The 21,544-nt window shown below is 45.6% G+C and overlaps 1 non-coding gene across 1 annotated transcript; it reads left to right on the top strand.

Annotated features, from left to right (window-relative positions):
- The first annotated feature begins 9,443 nt into the window (after nucleotides 1-9,443).
- On the top strand, nucleotides 9,444-9,515 carry TRNAC-GCA (transfer RNA cysteine (anticodon GCA)). Its single transcript has one exon. It is a non-coding gene; the product is annotated as a tRNA-Cys (tRNA).
- The last annotated feature ends 12,029 nt before the right edge of the window (nucleotides 9,516-21,544 follow it).

Below are 21,544 nucleotides of genomic sequence, written 5' to 3'. Positions count from 1 at the left end.
ACAGAATTCCAGAATTTTATTTAAAATTCTTTGCCCCCAAATGAAAATAGCATTTTTTTCTGGTTGTAGAAGGAATTTCTATGTTCTAAACAATAAAAACTGAAAATTGAACAAGTCCCTTATTTCTCCAAGACGAGGTGTCAAGTCTCTTCCATAACTATGGAAGAAATCAGTTTTATTTACCACCCAGTATGAGGACTTTTAACCATCTCCACCTGTGAAATTACTTGGATGCATTCATCCCTTCTCTGTAGAACTAAATCTGTAATATATTTTAGAATCTCTTTCAGATTCAGGACATGAAATCTTTATCAAATTTATAATGATAAAATTTTTGCACTTCATCTGTCAGTGTTTTCAAGCTTTTGTTTGAAGCCTCTGGTATCCCTTGTTTAAATAAAACAATTTTCAGAAGCTAAATATGTAAAATGACTCGTGCCTTAAGAGGCTGGAGAGGGAGCCAAGCCTACCTGCTCTGGCGCTCCCGTCTTCCCAAACTCCCCCTGTACTGAGGGGTCTCCAAGGAGGAAGCTCACTTCAAAAACCTCTGCCCTGGGCAAGTCACCAGGGCTCCTTTTCTCTTGCTTCAACTTTTCCTAGCCTCAATCCAAACTCTGTATGTTTAATTTATCCAGTGACACACTCCATGCTTACTTAATTCTTTGACAGAACACAGTTTCTTAGGTTTATTTCTTTCCTTGTGGGATATGCATGCTTTCCTATTTTCTATATGTTACTTGGCAGATGTTCTTATCAGAAAATAGTAAGTCTCTATAACCTTGCCAGTGAAATCCAGAGAGCTAACATCTACCGAGAATCCCTGGAAGGCCGGGGAAGATAGCAGGGCAGATGTCTTAAGCTCTGTGAGAAAGCTACAAGGACGTCCCCCCTCACCCCCCCCCCGCCCCAACCCCATGTTATTTTTACAGCAAACGCTTCCACGGTGAAGGCAACGAAAGATTCAGGTGCAAGGTGCAGCCTCGCAAGACCCCTGGCCACACACACATCACTGCGGGAGGTTGGAGAGTCCCCTCTACCGGGCTTTCCAGGGCTTGGCGCGTGCTCGGAGCGTGCACTCAGCGGCCATTGTGTGTTTGATTTTTCCCAAGGGCAGGGCCGGCTTTTGTTCATTTCGCGCTTGCTCTAGAGTCTGGCGCAAAGTCCTCAGAGGTCCTCAGTGAACGCGAAATGAACGGATGAACAAGCCACAGGTGACAATGTGCGGGAAGAAACACGGGTACAATCGCAAATCTCTGCCCAGCTGGGATGGAGATGATTCTCTTCATTAAAACTGATCCAACACTTTTAAACGCTATCACTTAAAAATGGATTTTATCATTCCTTCTGACATTTCAGCCCCAATATTAGGTAGAGTACCCGCATCACTGCCAAATCCTTACCACCGTTGCAGGTGGCTGGTGTGCGGCAGAAATCCTGCTCCACGGTCCTGCCCTTTGCAGCAAGGTCACCCAGCTGCCTGATAAGGAGTCCAGGGACGGGCAGCGAGCGGGACTGCGGGGACAGCGCCGGGCACGCCGCGTGGCACCCGAGGCCCGCCCGCCCTTCCTGGCTGGGTATGAACGCCAGCCGCGCCCGCGGGCGGCAACCCCGGGCTTCCTCTCGTTCAGGTCGCCTGGCGCGGCGGTGCCTTCCTGCTTCCCTACGGCAGCGGCACACCGGGGCCTTGGGAACCCGAGAAGGGGCCCTCCCCCAAGCCAGGCCTGTCCAGGTCCCCGCGAGTCCCCGCGGCTCGCCCAGAGCTCAGCGAGTCCCGTCCTCGGTCTCCCCGCCGGCCTCGCGGCTCCATTGCTGCCGCCCAAGAGGCCCTACTCGAGCCCCTAAAATCCTGCGCCCCCCATTTGGCGCCTGTGGGATGGGGCACAACCGTGTCAGTCTCACCGGTGCTGTGAGTGCAGCTGCGAGCCAATGGAGCAAGGACTTAAACGATTATATTTTTACTTTAAAGATGTATTTATGCGTCTCTATCCATATTTTAAGTCTACACATTTTCTCGATTAAATTAATTTTGATGACTTGACTTTTAGACGTTCCTCTTCCTGGGCGTTTTCCCCCCCGTCTGATGACAACGGGAGCGCGCTGCTGGGTGCCCGGCAGGGCGCGCCGGCGGCCCACGGGCTGCCTCCCGGGCCCGCGCCACGTCGGGCCGCGAGGAGGCCGCGCGCTGCCCCCTGCCGGCCAGAGCCGGGGAGGCCCCGGAGGCCGCGGCGCCCTCACCTGGCCGCTGGCGGCCGCTCTAGGAATGCGCGCGGCCTTCTCGGTGGTGGCGTGGGGGCTGCCTCGCGGCAGGGACCCGCTCATCCAGACGCCCGAGCCCCATCCCCGCCTGCCAGCCGGCGGGCACTTCCGCCGTCGCAGTGCGGGAGCAACCCCGAGCCAGCCCTGGTTAGCGGCAGCCGCTCTCAGGTTGCTTTTCTTGCGCTCTCTGGCCTGCCGGCCCAAGGCCCCGGCAGATCCCCGTGCAAACACAGTTGGTGCAAACACAGTTGGTGCAAACAAAGGTGCGGCCGCAGGAATCTGAGAGCACAGGAAATATGAGACCTACCCCAACCCGAAGGCTCAACCCACGGCACAAAAGAGCACAGAAGACCCAGAGGACCGTGGGGTCCCAGAAGAAGAGGGGACTCCGTTAATTGACCCCGAGCTTTAGGGTTGCTCAAGCTCCTTCCCAGGCAGCATGCATTCTACCCATTTTTCTCGTGCAGATGAGGAAGCCAAGGCTGAGGCCCAGCCCCTGGCCGCTCGCTGTGTTTGTCCCATGGGAGGTGGACCTGGAGGCACTCTCATGATAAGGCTGCACTTTTTTTTTCCTTGATATATTTTCAAATGTCTGCCTAGTTATTTCCGAAGACTAAATTCTTTAGCTCAGGCTGCGGTGGCCCCCTAATAAAGAAAACAAATGCCCTACGAAGACTAACCTCCTAGAGTGGAACTGCCTGGTCCAGCGTTTGAGGCACAGGACCAGACGATCCTCCCGCAGGTCGGCCGTCTCCCCTGGTTCTGTGTGGGGAGCAGGCAGGGAAGCACCGCCCCGTGGGCCGGCGGGAAGGCTGGCAAGCACCCGGTGCATTTGAGGAACGTGTGCCTCCGTGTGCCTCCGTGTGAGTGCTGTGCAGGCGGCGGGGCCTCTGCCCTATTGTGGGGCCTCACTCTTAACGGATTTGAATGCTGTGGGAGCACTAGGCAGCCAGGAGATCTTTGGAAAAGGTAAATTTGATCATAGTCCTCTCTTGCTTGGGCGGTTCCCCATTGCTCTTAGGGTAAAGTCCAAAATCTCTTCAGGGCCCACTAGGCCCTGCCTGCCTCCTCGGCCCTGTCCTGGGTTGCTGTAACAAAGTGCCGCAAACTGGTTGGCTTTAAACAACAGAAATGGATTCTCGCAGTTCTGGAGGCCAGAGGTCCAAGATCAAGGTGTGGTCCAGCTTGGTTCTTACTGGAGTCTCTGAGGGACACCGTCCCATGCCTCTCTCCTGGTTTTGGCATTGGATGCAGCACGCCAGCATGCACCTGGCCTGCTCCCCGTGTCTCCTCTCTTCTGATGATAACAGCCATATTGGACCGAGGGCCCACCCTGCTCCAGGATGACCTTGTCTTAATTAACTACTACATCGGCAATGATCCTATTTCCAAAGAAGGTCACCTTCTGAGGCTCTTGGAAGGACATGAACTTTGGGAAGACCCTACTAAGTCCACACAGGCTGTCCCCCAGACTCCAGCACCCTAACCTTCTCTCTGCTCTTGGCACCCCACTGCCTCAAGCTTCACCCATGCTGTCCAGCTTCCTGGGCTGCTCATCTCCCAACTAACGTTCCTCCTGCACGGTGTTGAGGAAATGTCACTCCCTCAGAGAAGGCCTCTGGAACACTCCAGCTTAGGGTAACTGTGGTGCCCACTGTCCACCTTCCCCCTTCTAGGTTCACAGAACTTAAGACAGTTATCATTGAAGTGATACTGAGGGACAGTGGATGTTCATGTGTGCCTCCTCCACCTAAACCTGCTCCTCAGGGGCAGAAACCAGGTCGTCTGGATGAACAATAACTTTAATTCCATGGCCGAGGAGGCTTACAGACTGACCTGGGAAGCTGGTCTCCACAGGACAGGCCCATGATGAGGAAGACCTGTGCCAAGCCCAGCAGAGTCTCTCAGGCAGGGCTCAGAGATGTGGCCCCTGCACATGGGAGGGAGATCCAAATCCAGGCTCCACTCTCCCTGGGATGGCACAGTAAACAAATGCCACCTCCTGACCTGGCTCATAGGGCCCTCCATGGCCTGACCCCACCTCACCTCCCTCACCTCCAACTCAAATCAGTGTCCTGCTCTGCCCCCTCTGCTGCCCCACACTGGCTTCGTTCTTGCTTCATGCTGCCAAGCCACTTCCAAGTGGGTCACTCTACCCAAGGCCTGGGATTCTCTGCATCCAGAATTTTAGTTATTTTTATCTACTTATTTTTTGAGGTAGGGTCTCATTCTGTCACCTAGACTGGAGTGCAGTGGCATGATCGTAGCTCACTGCAGCCTCGACTCTCCAGGCTCAACTGATCCTCTGGCTTCAGCTTCCCAAGTTGCTGAGACTATAGGTGCATGCCACCACGCCTGGCTAATTTTTTTTTTAATCTTTTGTACAAATGAGGTTTTGTTATGTTGCCCAGGCTGGTCTTGAATGCCTGTGCTCAAGCAATCTGCCCACCTCAGCCTCCCACAATGCTGGGATTGCAGGTGTGAGCCCCCACATGCATCCAGATTTTACTCACTGGCTTCTTATCATTCAGATTTCAACTCCAATCATCATTTCCTGACCATCCCTGTTGTCTTCCATCAGAATACCATGCTTTATTTTCCTGTAGTGTTTTCAATATCTGTGATTATTTCATTCATGCATTCGTTTGCTTGTCTGTCACACTGCACTCTGGGAATACAGCTCCATGGGGCCAGGGCTGTTTTTCTTTGCCTCATTCACTGCTGAGTCCTCAGTGCCTAGACTAGACCCTGGAACGTAGCGTATTTGTTAAATGACTGAATGAGTCACTTAGTCCCCCTGAATCTGTTTCTTCAGCTATAAAATAGGGGCAATCTTAACTATTTCCTAGGATATAACAATTGTACCTGCCTCAGAGAGCTATGAGGATTCTGTAGGATAGTGTATATGAGCCTCCAACAGAGACACTCAGCACACGTGAGCCATTATTTCTATCTCAGATTCACCCATCCTCACATGGAGAGGGCAGGACTGGGAATGAGGTGGTAACTCTCAGATCCCAGTAATCAGCTCTCTGTTCTTGCAGTTATCCAAGCTTTACTAGAAAAGATGGAAGAAATGCAGTATTGTGGAAAGAGCCCTGGACTTGGACAGAGAGGTCTTGAACTTGAGTTCCTTGGAAATTGTCTGAGGCTGTGCCCTCATGTGCAAAATGGAATTAATTATTCCTATAAAAGCCTAAATGAGGCCAGGCATGGTGGCTCACACCTGTAATCCTGGCACTTTGGGAGACTGAGACTGAGGCAGGAGGACTGCTTGAGCCCAGGAGCTCAAGACCAGCCTGGTCAACAGAGCGAGACGTTGTCTCTAACAACAACAACAGCAACAACAACAAATCCAGATGATGTGGTGGTGCAGGCCTGTAGTCCTAGCTACTTGAGAGGCTGAGATGGGAGGATCGCTTGAGCCTAGGAGTTTGAGGTTACAGTGAGCTATGATTGTGCCACTGCACTCCTGAGCAACAGGGCAAGACCTTGGTTCTAAAAAAAAAAAAAAAAAAAAAAAAAAAAAAGCACTTGAATGAGTACTTTATGTGTAAATTATAATGCTCTTATTTCCCAAATTAGCATTCCTTGGAGTCGTTTTTTGTCTTAAGCAATTATGTACTAATTATGTCAAAAGGAAGTGATATTGCTTGTAATTACTAGAAGAGATATGCTTAAATGTGTAATATTTATGGGTTTTTTCTGATTTTCAAAGTGACACATTTTATTGCAGAAAATGTGAAGAATATAGAGGAATATAAAGAAAAACATTCTAAAATCACCCATAACCCCTGTATTCATGCTTTAGTCCTCACATGTGCGTCCTGAAGCAAACAGTGCACGTGAAGGGCATCCTCACCGAACTGAGATGCCCTCAGGTGGGTGATCCGGGAAGCTGACAGGTAAGTGGCTCCCTAGAAGGCCACGGAGAGGACCTGCGCCTGTTCCACACACTGATGCTTGTTTGACTGAGTCCTGGGAGTGGCTGGATTTGGGGGGGAGCACAAGAAGGGGCTATGGCCCTAAACAGGGCATTTAACTATAGATTAAGAGCTTCCAATTTGAATTGAGGTGCTTCTGGGGGCCCTTAAACTTACAAAATAATTTCTTAGTGGTTTAGGAAAATAGAACAATTACTGAAAATACCAAAAAGTATAAAGAAGGAATAGTCACTAACAATCTCACCACGGAGCTAGGAGATATTAGGATTTCAAAATATTTCTTTTTAGCTTTTTGTTTAGTTGATTCTATTTATTTTTACCTTTGAGATAATACCCCCTCTCATTTTACATCGCAATTCGCAACTGTGGCTGCACACTGGAATCCCCTGACAGTACAAACTATCAGTGTCTGGGTATCACCCTAAATATTCTGATTCAACTGATCTGCATTAGTACTTTTAAAACCTCCCTAGGTGATTCTAAGGTACAGTCAGAATTGAGAAACACTGACTTCAGATGTAATTCACATTTTCTTATGAATTATATCAAACATTTTAAATAGCTAGTTTTCTATCATGTGCCTATGCCATAGCTTCTTAACCACCTCTCTAATATTAGGCATTTGTTTCTATTTGTTTTTTTGTTTTGTTTTTTTGTTTGTTTGTTTTTTGAGACAGGGTCTTCCTCCGTGGCCCAGGCTAGAGTGCGGTGGCGCAATCTTGGCTCACTGCAACCTCCGCCTCCCGGGTTCAAGCTATTCTCCCACCTCAGCCTCCTGGGATTACAGGCACGCACCACCACAGGCCAGCTAATGTTTGTATTTGTAGTAAAGACAGGGGTTTCACCATATTGGTCAGGCTGGTCTCGAACTCCTGACCTCAGGTGATCTACCTGCCTCGGCCTCCCAAAGTTCTGGGATTACATGCATAAGCCACCGCTCCCTGCCATCTATTAGCTTAAATATTTTATTTTATTTTATTTTATTTTATTTATTATTTTTTTTTTGAGACGGAGTCTCGCTCTGCCGCCCAGGCTGGAGTGCAGTGGCCGGATCTCAGCTCACTGCAAGCTCCGCCTCCCGGGTTCACGCCATTCTCCTGCCTCAGCCTCCCGAGTAGTTGGGACTACAGGCGCCCGCCACCGCGCCCGGCTAGTTTTTTGTATTTTTTAGTAGAGACGGGGTTTCACCGTGTTAGCCAGGATGGTCTCGATCTCCTGACCTCGTGATCCGCCCGTCTCGGCCTCCCAAAGTGCTGGGATTACAGGCTTGAGCCACCGCGCCCGGCACTTAAATATTTTAAATAACACTTAAGAGCACTCAAATATCTTTGAGCCAACATTTTTTCACATTTCAGGGTTTTTCTGGGCTGGGTTCATAGAAATAAAATTACTACTAGGTCAAAGGGAACTGTTTGAACTTATCTCTTATTTTATACTGCCTTTCCTCTCGAGAAAGATTATACCAAGGCCAGGCATGGTGGCTCAGGCCTGTAATCCCAGGACTTTGGGAGGCCAAGACAGGTGGATTGCTTAAGGTTAGGAGTTGGAGACCAGCCTGGCCAACATGGTGAAACCCTTTCTCTACTAAATTACAAAAATTCGACGGGCATGGTGGCAGGCATCTGTAATCCCTGCTACTTTGGGAGGCTGAGGCCGAGGATCTCAGCTCACTGCAACCCAGGTGGTGGAGGTTGCAGTGAGCCAAGATCGTGACACTGTGCTCCAGCCTGGGCGATAGAGCAAAAAAATGAAAATAAAAATAAAAAATTGTACCAGTTTACAGGCCTAAAATAGTATGGTCTTACCATGCCCTTGCCAGGATGAGGATTACTACTTTAATATTTGTCCATTTCAATACAGGAAAAATGTTCAATGGTGTTGTTTTCATTTGCATGTCTTTGGTTTTACTAAGATTTATTTTGACTTACTGAGATAATACTTACTATTTTCTATCAACTACTATTATACTATTTCCTTTTGAGAATTGTCTTTTGATGGCCTTTGCTATTACATGTAGGCTCTTTACTTAAGGATATTAATTTGTAACATTTTGACTGTCATACATGATAGAAATATTTTCCCAACTTGCTATTAACCTTTTGATTTTGTTTACATACCTGAACCTTTAATGCGTATGTAGCCGAATCTATTGGTATTTTCTGTTGGGATTTGTTCCATTGTGTATTAGTCCTTCAGAAATCAGTTCGATGCAATTTATACTGTCTTATGCTTTTATTTGATATTTTATATGTAATAATTTAATCCACTTGGACTTTATTTTGGTATATAATATGAAGTTTAGTTGCCACTTTATTTTTCGCAAATGGCCAACTAAGTCTCCCAGTAGAATGTATGTAAATGACTCTTCCTTTCCCCTATGAATCTGTGATGTGTAAAACACGGTGGTTGTGTGTATGGACTCTGTCGCCAGACTCCTTGAGTCTGCATTTCCACTTACCAACCATTTGACATTGGACAGCTTATTCAACGTTTCTGTGCCTCAGCTTTCTCATCTGTAAAACTGGGACACCAGTCATAGCGCCTGCCTTACGGAGTCGCTGTGAACACGACTGCTCTGTAAACGTGAGTGACGCTCTTTCATTCAGCTCATGCATGGACTGTGGTGTGCTCCCAGGTCTGCGTTCCAGGTGTTCTGTCCCTGCGCCGAGTCCATTCTTGCGTCCCGGCAGATGCTGATGTTTAGTGGGGCAGGCTGTCTCCCGCTGCTGTCGCTTTTTGGTTTTCTTGGCCTCCGTCGCCTATTTTGCTTTAGGAAATAAATGGTTTACCTTTTCTTCACTGCTCCAGGCCCTCCATTTTCATCGCAGATAAGCAGTTAGTTGAAAAAGACAATCCTTGCATCAGATAAAGGCCTAAGAGGGTCTTCGTGGTTTGCGGGGAGGAGAATGGGTGTGGGGGAGGGCCATGAGTGACGTCAGAGGATCCTGGGAAGAGGACAGAGGTGGGGAATAAAGATGAGGAGAGCGAAAAGGGAAAGAGCCCAAAAGGGACGCTTAAAGATAAGGTTCGAGGTGAGGACGGCTGAAGGAGTAAACGCGGTGAGCCGGGGCTGTCATCCCGGGTTTCTTCCCAAACTGGGCGTTGGAGTGTGACGGTGAGAGCGCAAAGGCCGGAACTGGGCGCTGGTGGAAAGCACCGCCCAAGGCGGGGACCCTGCAGCGCTGTAAGCGACTTGCGTGCGGCTGACTGCGAAGGTGTGAGTGACGCTGCTGTCTTGCTGGAGGGGGTATAGCTCAGCGGTAGAGCATTTGACTGCAGATCAAGAGGTCCCCGGTTCAAATCCGGGTGCCCCCTGCGCGCAGTGGCTTTTAGAGGTTTCCAGGCTCTAGGAAGACCTACGCACACATCACCCTGATTTCCTCCAAAGACCCTGCCAGTTCAAATCCGAGTACCCCCTGCGCAGTGACTTTTAGAGGTTTCCAGGCTCTAGGAAGACCTACACACACATCACCCTGATTTCCTCCAAAGACCCTGCCAGTTCAAATCCGGGTACCCCCTGCGCAGTGACTTTTAGAGTTTTCCAGGCTCTAGGAAAACCTGCATACACAGCACTCTGATTTCCAAAGACCTGGCAGCCCCACTGGAACTGAAATATAGGACCTTCTTTACGCTTAGTCCCAGAGAGGGGCTGGTTTCCCATCACACGTTTCTTCTGACCCAAGTAGGGGTTAGCCAGGGGCTCCTGGAGAGAGAGGATCTCCAGCGGCTGCTCCCGGAAAGGTGTAGAAAAGCCGCGCGGGTTTCCGGGCTTCGGAAGTGCCTCGCATCTCACACACCTGCGCCCCTGGAGCCACAGTCAGGTTCCCAGCCACATATATTGTTCAAGTAAGGATGATTTGGAGAGGACATTGGGATGCTAAATTATACACTTTTTGGAATTATTTTTTGAGTAAAAAAATTGTTTCAGTATTTAGTTTTAGTATTTTGGTAGACCAAATATTGAATAGCGATTCTATTCAATAGCTATTTTCAAAAACACTTGCAGAAAGTGCATACTACCATAACGACATATTTTATTATACTAAATCAGCTCTGTGACAAAAAAAAAATTTAGTTTATTTGCATATATATCACCAAAAAAAAAAAAAAGCCTCACACTTTATCTGAATTGGTAGACTATCCCAGCCTGTTTGGATAGACTTGTGAGTTGTGTGTACACCACATCTGGTTCCAACGACATCCTGCTGAATCTTCTTAGGATTTACTAAAGACTTCCTTGCCAAGAACATTGTTTTTATCCCGGTGCTGTACTCCCCAAATCGCACCCTTGTATTGTTGCTGCACAAAGAGTTTTGCCTTCAATATTGCCCTTTTAAACCGAGTATACCAGCATTCACAATAACGGCAACTGTTTCACCTTTTATAAAATGAACTTCCAAAAGCTTTGGTTCCATTAATTAGATGCCAGGACTACAGACCTGAAAGGGGATTGTCCTCAATAACAGACTTACGTTCACCTTTTTAATGATGGCTTTGTAGTTTCTCAACTTCATTAATCACCGGCTTACCAACTCATTATTCCCCAGGATAATGTTTTCCTCAGAAAGGTTTATCTCCATTGGCTGGTGGGGAGGGTGCACTGGAAGGAGGAGAAAATCAGAGGAGGGGAGTCCATGCTCCTCCTGAGGTGTGAGATTGAGATTCTGGAGCAGAAATCAAAACCTTGGAGTCACAGTCCTTCCTTCCTTCCTTCCTTCCTTCCTTCCTTCCTTCCTTCTTTCCTTCCTTCCTTCCTTCCTTCCTTCCTTCCTCCCTCCCTCCCTTCCTCCCTTCCCTCCTTCCCTCCCTCCCTCCCTCCTTCCTTCCTTCCTTCCTCTCTCTCTCTCTTTCCCTCCCTCCCTCCCTCCCTCCCTTCCTTCCTTCTCTTTCTTTCCTTTCTTTCTTTCTTTTCTTTCTTTCTTTCTTTCTTTTCTTTCTTTCTTCTTTCTTTTTTTCTTTTTTTTTTTTTTTGAGACAAGGTCTTGCTCTGTTGCCCAGGCAGGAGTGCAACAGCACAATCACGGCATCACTGCAGCCTCGACCACCTGGGCTCAAGCAGTCCTCTCACCTCAGTACTCCCACCAGAGTACCTGAAACTACAGGTGATTTCTTTTTCTTTTTCTTTTTCAATTTCAAGGATTTTTTTTTTTTTTTTAATTTTAGGGTTGGGGGTACATGTGAAGGGTTGTTACACGCATAAACACATTTTACGGGGGTTTGTTGTACATATTATCACATCACCCAGGTATTAAGCTCAGTATTCAATAGTGATCTTTTTTGCTCCTCCCCCTCCTCCCACCCTCTCCCCTCAGGTAGACCCCAGTGTCTGTTGTTTCCTTCTTTGTCTTCGTAAGTTCTTATCATTTAGCTCCTACTTATAAGTAAGAACATGCAGATTTGGTTTTCCATTCCTGCATTACCTTGCTAAGGATGATGGCCTCCAGCTCCATCCAGGTTCCTGCAAAAGACATGATCTCATTCTTTTTCATGACTGCATAATATTCCATGGTGCATATGTACCACGTTTTCTTTGTCCACTGTGTCATTGATGGGCATTTAGGTTGTCTCCATGTCTTTGCTATTGTGAGCAGTGCTGCAATAAACATTTGTGTGCATGTGTCTTTATGGTAGAATGCTTTACATTGCTCTGGCTATATTGCCAGTAATGGGATCAAATGGTAGTTCTACTTTTAGTTCTTTGAGGAATCACCATACTGCTTTCCACAATGGTTGAACTAATTTACACTCCCACCAACAGTGTATAAGGGTGCCTTTTCTCCACAGCCTTGCCAGCATGTGTTATTTTTTGACTTTTTAGTAATAGCTATTCTGGCTGGTGTGAGATGGTATCTCATTGTGGTTTTGATTGCTTCCTCTAATGATCAGTGATATTGAGCTTTTTTGCACATGCTTGTTGGCTGCATGTATGTCTTCTTTTGAGACATGTCAGTTCATGTCCTTTGCCCAGTTTTTTTTTTTTTTTTTTTTTTTTTGAGACAGAGTCTTGCTCTGTCACCCAGCCTGGAGTGCAGTGGCACGATCTCAGCTCACTGCAAGCTCCACCTCCCGGGTTCACGCCATTCTGCTGCCTCAGCCTCCCCAGCAACTAGGACTACAGGTGCATGCCGCCATGCCCAGCTAATTTTTTCTGTATTTTTAGTAGAGACGGGGTTTCACCATGTTAGCCAGAATGGTCTCGATCTCCAGACCTCATGATCCGCCTGCCTTGGCCTCCCAAAGTTCTGGGATTACAGGTGTGAGCCACCGCCCCTGGCCATCCTTTGCCCACTTTTTAATGGGGTTGTTTTTCTCTTGTAAATTTAAGTTTCTTATAGGCCTTTGTCAGATGCGTAGTTTGCAAATATTTTCTCCTGTTCTGTAGGTTGTCTGTTTACTCTGTTGATGGTTTGCTGTGCAGAAGCTCTTAAGTTTAATTAGATCCCATTTGCCAATTATTGCTTTTGTTGTGATGGCTTTTGGTGTCTTTCTCATGAAATCTTTGCCCATTCCTATGTCCAAGATGGTATTCCTAGGTTGTCTTTCAGGGTTTTTATAATTTTCAGTTTTACATTTAAGTCTTTTTTTTTTTTTTTTTTTTTTTTTTACATTTAAGTCTTTAATCCATTTCGAGTTGATTTTTGTGTATGGTGTAAGGAAGGGATCCAGCTCCAATCTTCTGCATATGGCTAGCCAATTATCCCAGCACCATTTATTTAATAGAGAGTCTTTTCCCCCTTGCTTGTTTCTGTCAGCTTTGTCAAAGATCACATTGTCATAGATGTGCAGCCTTATTTCTGGGCTCTCTATTCTGTTCCGTTGGTCTATGTGCCTGTTTTAGTAGCAGTACCATGCTCTTTTTGTCACTGTAGCCTTATAGTATAGTTTGAAGTTGGGTAATGTGATTCCTCTAGCTTTGTTCTTTTTACTTAGGGTCACCTTGGCAATTCAGTCTCTTTTTTGGTCCCATATAAATTTTAAAGTATTTTTTCTAGTTTTCTGAAGAATGTCATTGGTAGTTTAATAGGAATAGCATTGAATCTATAAATTGCTTTGGGCAGTATAGCCATATTAATGATATTGATTCTTCCTATCCATAAGCATGAGATGTTTTAACATTTGTTTCTGTATTCTCTGATCTCTTTGAGCAGTGTTTTGTAATTCTCATTATAGAGATGTTTCACCTTCCTGGTTAGTTGTAAGAGATGGAAAAATTCCTGGACACGTATACTCTCCTAAGACTGAGCCAGGAAGAAATTAATTCCCTAAACAGAACAATAAGGAGCTCCAAAATTGAATCAGTAATAATAGCCTACCAACCAAAAAAAGCCCAGGACCTGATGGATTTGCAGCTGAATTCTGCCAGATGTACAAAGAAGAGCTGGCATCATTCCTACAGAAACTATTCCAAAAAATTGAGGCAGAGGGGCTTCTCCCCAGCTCATTCTATGAGGCCAGCATCATCTTGATACCAAAACCCGGCAGAGACACAACAAAAAAAGAAAACTTCAGGCCAGTATTATTGATGAACATCAATGCAAAAATCCTCAACAAAATACTTGCAAACAGAATCCAGCAGCACATCGAAAAGTTAATCCACTGTGATTAAGTAGGCTTCATCCCTGGGATACAAGGATGGTTCAACATAAAAAATCAATGAATGTGATTCATCACATAAACAGAACTAAAGACAAAAAACACATGATTATCTCAATAGATGCAGGAATGGCTTTTGATAAAATTCAGCATCCCTTCATGTTAAAACTCTCAATAAACTAGGTACTGAAGGAATATACCTCAAAATAATAAGAGCCATTTATGACAAACCCACAGCCAATATCATACTGAATGGGTAAAAGCTGGAAACATTCCCCTTGAAAACCAGCAGAACACAAGGATGCCCTCTCTCACCACTTGTATTCAACATAGTATGGGAAGTCCTAGCCAGAGCAATCGGGCAAGAGAAAGAAATAAAGGGCATCCAAATAGGAAGAGAGGAAGTCAAACTATCTCTCTTTGCAGACAACATGATTCTATATCTAGCCCATATTCGTGGCCCAAAAGCTTTGTCAGCTGATAAACAACTTCAGCAAACTTGCGGGCTACAAAATCAATATACAAAAATTGCTAGCATTCCTATATACCAACAATAACCAAACTGAGAACCAAATCAGAAAAGCAATCCCATTCACAATTGCCACCAAGCAAAACAAAAAAATACCCAGGTGATTTGTATGTTTTGTAGAGACAGGGTCTTGCTTTGTTGCCTGGGCTGGTCTCAAACTCCTGGGTTCAAGCAATCCTCCTGCCACCACCTCCCAAAGTGCTGGGATTACAGGCTGGAGCCACTGCACCCAGCTCGGAGTCATAGTCCTGACCATTGTCAACAGCCGAATCAGACGCAGGCAGGCCTCTGAGTCTCTCTCTAGGTGGGTGGCATGGAGGAGGCAGCTAGATCCGTGCTTTCCAGCAGTCCCTGAACTCTCTTAAGAATTTTTCTATTCAAATTTTAATCACAATCTTCACATTTTTAATATAGGCATGCTAGGGCTTGTTTGGGTGGACACTTAATAACCAAAAGCTGTTTCTAGGCACTCTGTGCTTGGGTGTGCCTGTACGCGTGTGTTTGTGATTCACTTGGCACCATGTGGTGCTTTAATACCTGTGATGGCAAAAGAACAGAAGCTGAACTAAGTCCACAAGAGAGGGAAGTGAGAGTTGTGCTAACAGGCGGTTTCCTAGACGTGCTGGGGTCCAGTCGGTCTTCACAGGCTTGTGAGGGACAGCCCCACAAACACATTACACAGAGCCTATTAGTTCTAGCAAGTCAGTTTCTTCTGAATAGCTAACAATTTGAGTGTTATTTGATTTATGATTTCATTTGTAATAATTTCTAAAAAAAAAAAAAATTTTTTTTTTTTTTTTGAGAGACAGAGTCTTGCTCTGTTGCCCTAGTTGAAGTGCAGTGGTGTGATCTCGGCTCACTGCAACCTCCTCCTCCTGGGTTCAAGTGATTCTCCTGCCTCAGCCTCCCGAGTGCCTGGGACTACAGGCACACATGACCATGCCCAGCTAAGTTTTGTAATTTTAGTAGAGATGGCGTTTCACCATGTTGGCCAGGCTGGTCTCAAACTCCTGACCTCAGGTGATCCACCTGCCTCGGCCTCCCAAAGTGCTGGGATTACAGGCCTGAGCCACCACCTGTGGCCTGATTTCTAAAATTATTTTGTCTTTATAGTCATATAAATCTGTAAGTACAGGGCAGTTATATCTAGTTTTCTGTACACATGTGTATAAAGATCTAAGAACTAAACTAAATAAACTAAGAAATAAACTAAAATAAAGTTAACTCTGGGGCTCTAAGAGAAATGTTTCTCTTTTAAAGGTGTACAAGAAACCAGTAAAGAGGTTACATGCTGGCCAGGTGACAAGGATGGAATGGAGTCTTAATTTTTCTCTGTATGCCATCTTGTACATTTCAAATTCTGAGCCATGTGAAAGCGTTACTCATACAAAAACTAACTAATTTGCACATTTAGAAAACCTCTAAATGTTCTGACTTTCCCAAAAGCAAATGCAATAAAAACAAAGATAAATAGCTGGGGCTTAATTAAACTAAAGAGCTTTTGCACAGCAAAACAGCAGAGTAAACAGACAACCCACAGAGTGGGAGAAAATCTTTGTAATCTATACGAACATTACTAATGTCCAAAATCTATGAGGAACTCAAACAAATTAGCAAGAAAAAAAATAAACAATCCCGTCAAAAATTGGGCTAAGGTCATGAATAGACAAGTCTCAAAAGAAAATATACAAATGGGCACCAAACATATGAAAAAATGCTCAACATCATTAATGATCAGGGAAATGCAAATCAAAACCACAGTGCGATACCACCTTACTCCTGCAAGAATGGCCATAATCAAAAAAATCAAAAATAATAGATGTCGGTGTTGATGCGGTGAAAAGGAAACACTTCTACACTGCTGGAGGGAATGTAAACTAGTACAACCACTACGGAAAACAGTGTGGAGATTCCTTAAATAACTAAAAATAGAACTATAATTTGACCCAGTAATCCCACTACTGGGTATGTGCTCAGAGGAAAAGAAGTCATTATATGAAAAAGATACTTGCACATGCATGTTTATAGCAGCACAACTGGCAATTCCAAACATGTGGAACCAACCTAAATGCCCATGAATCAATGAGTGGATAAATAGACTGTGGTATACATATACAATGGAATACTACTCAGCCATAAAAAGGAATGAATTAATGGCATTCACAGCAACCTGCATGAGACTGGACACTATTATTCTAAGTGAAGTAACTCAGGAATGGAAAACCAAACATCGTATGTTCTCATTCATAAGTGGGAGCTAAGCTATGAGGATGCAAAGGCACAAGAATGACACAATGGACTTTGGGGACTCAGGGGGAAAGGGTGGGAAGGGGCTGAGGGATAAAAGGCCACTAATTGGGTGCAGTGTTTACTGCTCGGGTGATGGGTGCACCAAAATCTCACAAATCACCACCAAAGAACCTACTTATGTAACCAAACACCACCTGTTCCCCAATAACCTATGGAAATAAAAAAATTCTAAAAAAAAATGGTTACCAGATTTGGAGGCAGGGAAAGATTTTTCTTTTATTACTCTAGACAATTTGTAGCTTACATTTGTATTTACAGAATCATTCTGTTTCTCTGAGACTCTTCAGATCTATTTTTGAGGGGGGGAAAAAAAAGCTAGGGTCTGCTTTTGAACTGCATTATACATCTGGATGAGACATCTAGGTGCCACTGTCTTTTTCCAATAAAATCAGTGACAGCAAAGTAACAGCCAAAGGCATGTTGACTTCCTTAAAGTGGCTCAACTTACTTTTGTGTACAGTAAGATTCAGGGGGCACAACAGACAACCTAATGCTGTCTGTCTGTAGGGATTTAAGAAAAAAAAAAGGAAACCTGATGCTCACGTTAAAAGTAAAGCAATCAAATGGTAGAAACATTATCAAATTATGTGGTGAATCTGCAAGTAATTTCTGATGTATTCATATCTAATACTATTAAGGTTTGATCCTAGATTGAAAATATAGCTGTAAAATAAGCAAGCTCTTCTGAATATAGAAACCATTTTACCTAGGATAATATAGATATCATTTGTCTGCTTCCCTTATATTCATTTTTAGAGTACACAGTAGCTTCCACAGAAGGTTGTGGATCTCCCTTCAGAGGCTCTTAAGGGTAGAAAATGAACTAGATGATTTCTTGAGGCTTCCCCCACCCCTCTGATTTTGCAAATAACCAGCTGTACTCCAAGGCTAACATGTCTCATTGCCAGGGGCTGGGGGAGGTGGGAATGGAGTGATGTCTGCTGATGGGTTTGGGGTATCTTTCTGGGGTGATGAAAATGTCCTGAAATTTGATAGTGGTGATAGTTACACAATCTGCGAATATACTAAAAACCACGGAATTATATACTTTTTAAAGGTGGAGTATATGATGCATAAATTATAGCTCATTTTTAAAAAGGTTATTATGTCTCCATTTAGCTGATATGAAAATCTAAACTTTTATTAAAAATATTCTGTTACATAAGAGGTCTGGAAGTAGTTTATCATAATTGTTAAATAATCTGACAAATGTCACTGTTTCTATGGTGTGTAGCCTCCTCAGCAATTCCTTTCTGAACGTATTTTGACCGGAAATAATTCTAATTTGTTAACTTGGTTTTCTTCAATGAAATTGAGAACATTTATTGGCAATTTGTAAGAATGACAAGAATTTTAGCAAATTGTGAATGTATACAGCTTGCAATAAAATTAATTACCACTGGCAAAAATAAATCAATAAATGTTCTGACTTCCAGAAGCCACTGTTGGGCCCTCTCAGGGCACTTGGATTAAATGGCCTTCTCTGGGCAACCCCATTATATAAAAACAGGGAGGGCTGGCAGGGAGGAGGCAGGGGATGAGGTTGTAACAGAGCAGGGAGTGGGGTCAGCTGGGAGGCAGCAGAGCCCTGCAGACCCCACCCAAAGTAATGAGCAGCCTAGTGGAGGCTGGATCATGTAGTGGCTGTTTATTTATTTATTTATTTATTTATTTTTTTTTATTGTTTTTAAGGTCTTGCACTGTCACCCAGGCTGGAATGCATCATGGCTCACCACAGCCTTGACTTTCTGGGCTCAAGCAGTCCTCCTGCCTCAGCCTCCTGAGTAGCTGGGACTACAGGTGTGCACCACCACGCCCAGCTATCATATATATATATATTTATTATTATTATTATTTTTATTTTATTTTTGTAGAGATGGGTTTTCGCCATGCTGCCCAGGCTGGTTTCGAATTCCTGCGCTCAAGCAGTCCACCCACCTCAGCCTCCCAAAGTGCTGGGATTACAGGCATGATTCACCACACCCTGCCTTTAGCTCTTGATTCTGTCACTTAACACTGATTTGGGGCAAGTTGCTTCAATTCCATATGTCATTGTCATCAATGATGATGGTGGTAGTGGTGATAGTACTACCACAAATAATTTTTAAAATTATATATATGAAACTCTTACAATTTATTTAGAACAATATAATTGCACAAAAACATTAGGTATTATAGCAAATGGGTGTGGCTACACAGGTGAAATGTGCTAAGAAGGAATGTCCCTCAGGCAAGGGGGTATAGCTTAGGGGTAGATCGTTTGGCTGCAGTTCGAATGGTCCCTGGTTCAAATCTGGGTGCCCTCTATTCCCAAGTTTCCTTCCCTTTCCCTATCGGGTTTTATGGTAATGTTCCCCCTCCCATTAATGAAAACTTACCACTATGACACCATTAAAGGTATCTGGAGACTATAAAACTAAATTAGGTAGAAGAAAACCAAGATGCATATGCTGTGCTATCATTTGTGTTTATAGAAAAGGTAGGAGAAAATATGCACTAATAACTCCTCACACGTACAAATTATGGAAGAATATGTAAGAAACATGAAACATAGGCTTCCCCCCCAGTGAGTGGAGTCTTGGTAGATAAACAAGAGGGAGAATTTCACTGCCTACTTTTTCGTTCCTTTAGAATATTGTATTGTGTGAATTCTGTGAATTCAGTGTTTATTTTTAAAATACACATTTTTTATTTGTTTTTATTTTATTCATTTTTTTTTTTTATAAAGAGATGAGGCCTCCACTCTGTTGCCCAGGCTGGTGTGCAATAATGCTGCTGGTGGCAGGACGCAGACAGGTTTCTAGACAGGAAAGGGCGGGTCCCAGATGAAACCCCACCTTCAAGCCAAGGATGGGCTGAAGCCTGGGGACCAGGCTGCTAGTTCCCAGTGAAGTCTGCTACCAGGAGTGAAAAAACTTCCTTGATGCCTTTTAGCCAATCAAGTGGTGCTCCTTCCAGGCCCACCATGGACCAATTAGCATGCACTTCCTCCATTCTGAGCCCATAAAAACCCTGGACTCAGCCAGACTTACACACTCTGGGATTACCTGCCTGTGAATAGGAGCTACCCACTTTCGGTCTCCTCTCTGCTGAGAACTGTTCAGTCATGCAATAAAGCTCTTCTCTGCCTTGCTCACCCTCCAGTTGTCTGAGTAGCCTCATTCTTCCTGGACACAGGACAAGAATTTGGGACCCACCACACGGTGGGAGCAAAAGGAGCTGTAACACTTTGCTGGCCGGCTCACCAGGCTGTGGGCAGTGATAGGCTTCTGGACTGTGGGAGTTAAGAGTGACAACCTTTCTGAGGCCCAGACCTTGGGATTCCCCAAGCCAGAGCCGTAACACTATAGCCCTCCCGCCCTCTGTCAGCAGTGGCAGGAGGCAGGGCCAGACCAGCCCAGGAGCTCCAGGCCAGAGCTAGGCGGTGGGACCAAAAGAGCTGTGACACAAACCAGCTGAAATACTCCCCCAAGACACCGCCAACCCCACTTGCCACACTGTGAGTGATGAGAAGGAGTGAAGAGCTGTGGGCCTCCCCAAGCCAGGACTGTGACATGCTGTAACACCCTTTGGGGCTCTGTGGTTCCTGGCATCTCCAAGCTTTTGGGCACCAATGCATTCCCCTCCTCCAGTTGCTGGTACCTGTGGTGGAAGGTCCAGCTGCAGCTTCACACAGAGCTGGCACCTGTGCCCATGCCTGGAACTGCCCACCCCACCATAGCAGCTAATGTGCCTGGCTATGTGCAGTGGCCAGACCTCCCCACCCGCACACTCACACACCCCTCACTGCTCCGCACTTGGCTTGCTCCTGGCAGGCGGGGGATCTGGGCTGGTAGCCTGAGCTGAGCACAGCCTGCCAGCCCAAGTAGGTGGAACGAGCTCAGCAGCCAGGAGCAAAACTCAATCAGAGGTGCCACTGGCCACAGAAATTTCCCACTGGCGAAGTGATACCAAAGTCAACACTGAAGGATTCCGTGACAGTGTGATGAGGGCTCACTACAAAGGATCCAGTGACAGTGAGGTCAGGGTTCACTGCGAAGGATCCAGTGACAGTGCGATCGGGGCTCACTGCGAAGGATCCTGTGACCGTGAGGTCAGGGCTCACTGCGAAGGATCCTGTGACAGCACGATTGGGGCTCCCTGCGAAGGATCCTGTGACAGCACGATTGGGGCTCCCTGCGAAGGATCCTGTGACAGCGCGATCAGAGCTCACTACAAAGGATCCTCTGACAGCAAGATAGGGGCTCACTGTGAAGGATCCTGTGACAGCGCGATCGGAGCTCACTACGAAGGATCCTGTGACAGCACGATCGGGGCTCACTACGAAGGATCCTGTGACAGCGCGATCGGGGCTCACTACGAAGGATCCTGTGACAGCGCGATCGGGGCTCACTACGAAGGATCCTGTGACAGCGCGATCGGGGCTCACTGCGAAGGATCCTGTGACAGCAAGATCGGGGCTCACTATGAAGGATCCTGTGACAGCAAGATCGGGGCTCACTGCGAAGGATCCTGTGACAGTGCGATCGGGGCTCATTGCCACCTCGAAGTCCTGGGCTCAAGGGACCCTCTGCCTCAGCTTGTCCAGTATCTGGGACTACAGCTATTGCCACCACGCCCAGCTAATTTTTTTTTTTTTTTTTTTTTTTTTTTTTTTTTTTTTTTTTTTTTTGTAGAGACTGGGGTCTTGTTTTCTTGCCTGGGCTGGTCTGAAACTCCCGGCTTCAAGTCATCCTCCCACCTCAGCCTCCCAAAGTTCTGAGATTACAGGCATGAGCCACTGTGCCCAGCCTAAAATATACATTTTAAAATTTAAAGCAAATGTAATTAAATTAGGTCTCATCCACTAGGACTGGATTTAGATGGAAGACTCTACTGTTTTTGCATATATTTGAAATTTTCCATAATGAGG

Source organism: Macaca mulatta, chromosome 3 (assembly GCF_049350105.2).
Source record: "Macaca mulatta isolate MMU2019108-1 chromosome 3, T2T-MMU8v2.0, whole genome shotgun sequence".
Taxonomy (NCBI): Eukaryota; Metazoa; Chordata; class Mammalia; order Primates; family Cercopithecidae; genus Macaca; species Macaca mulatta.
Note: the sequence above shows the minus strand (reverse complement) of the source record. Positions and strands in the feature narration are given on the sequence as shown.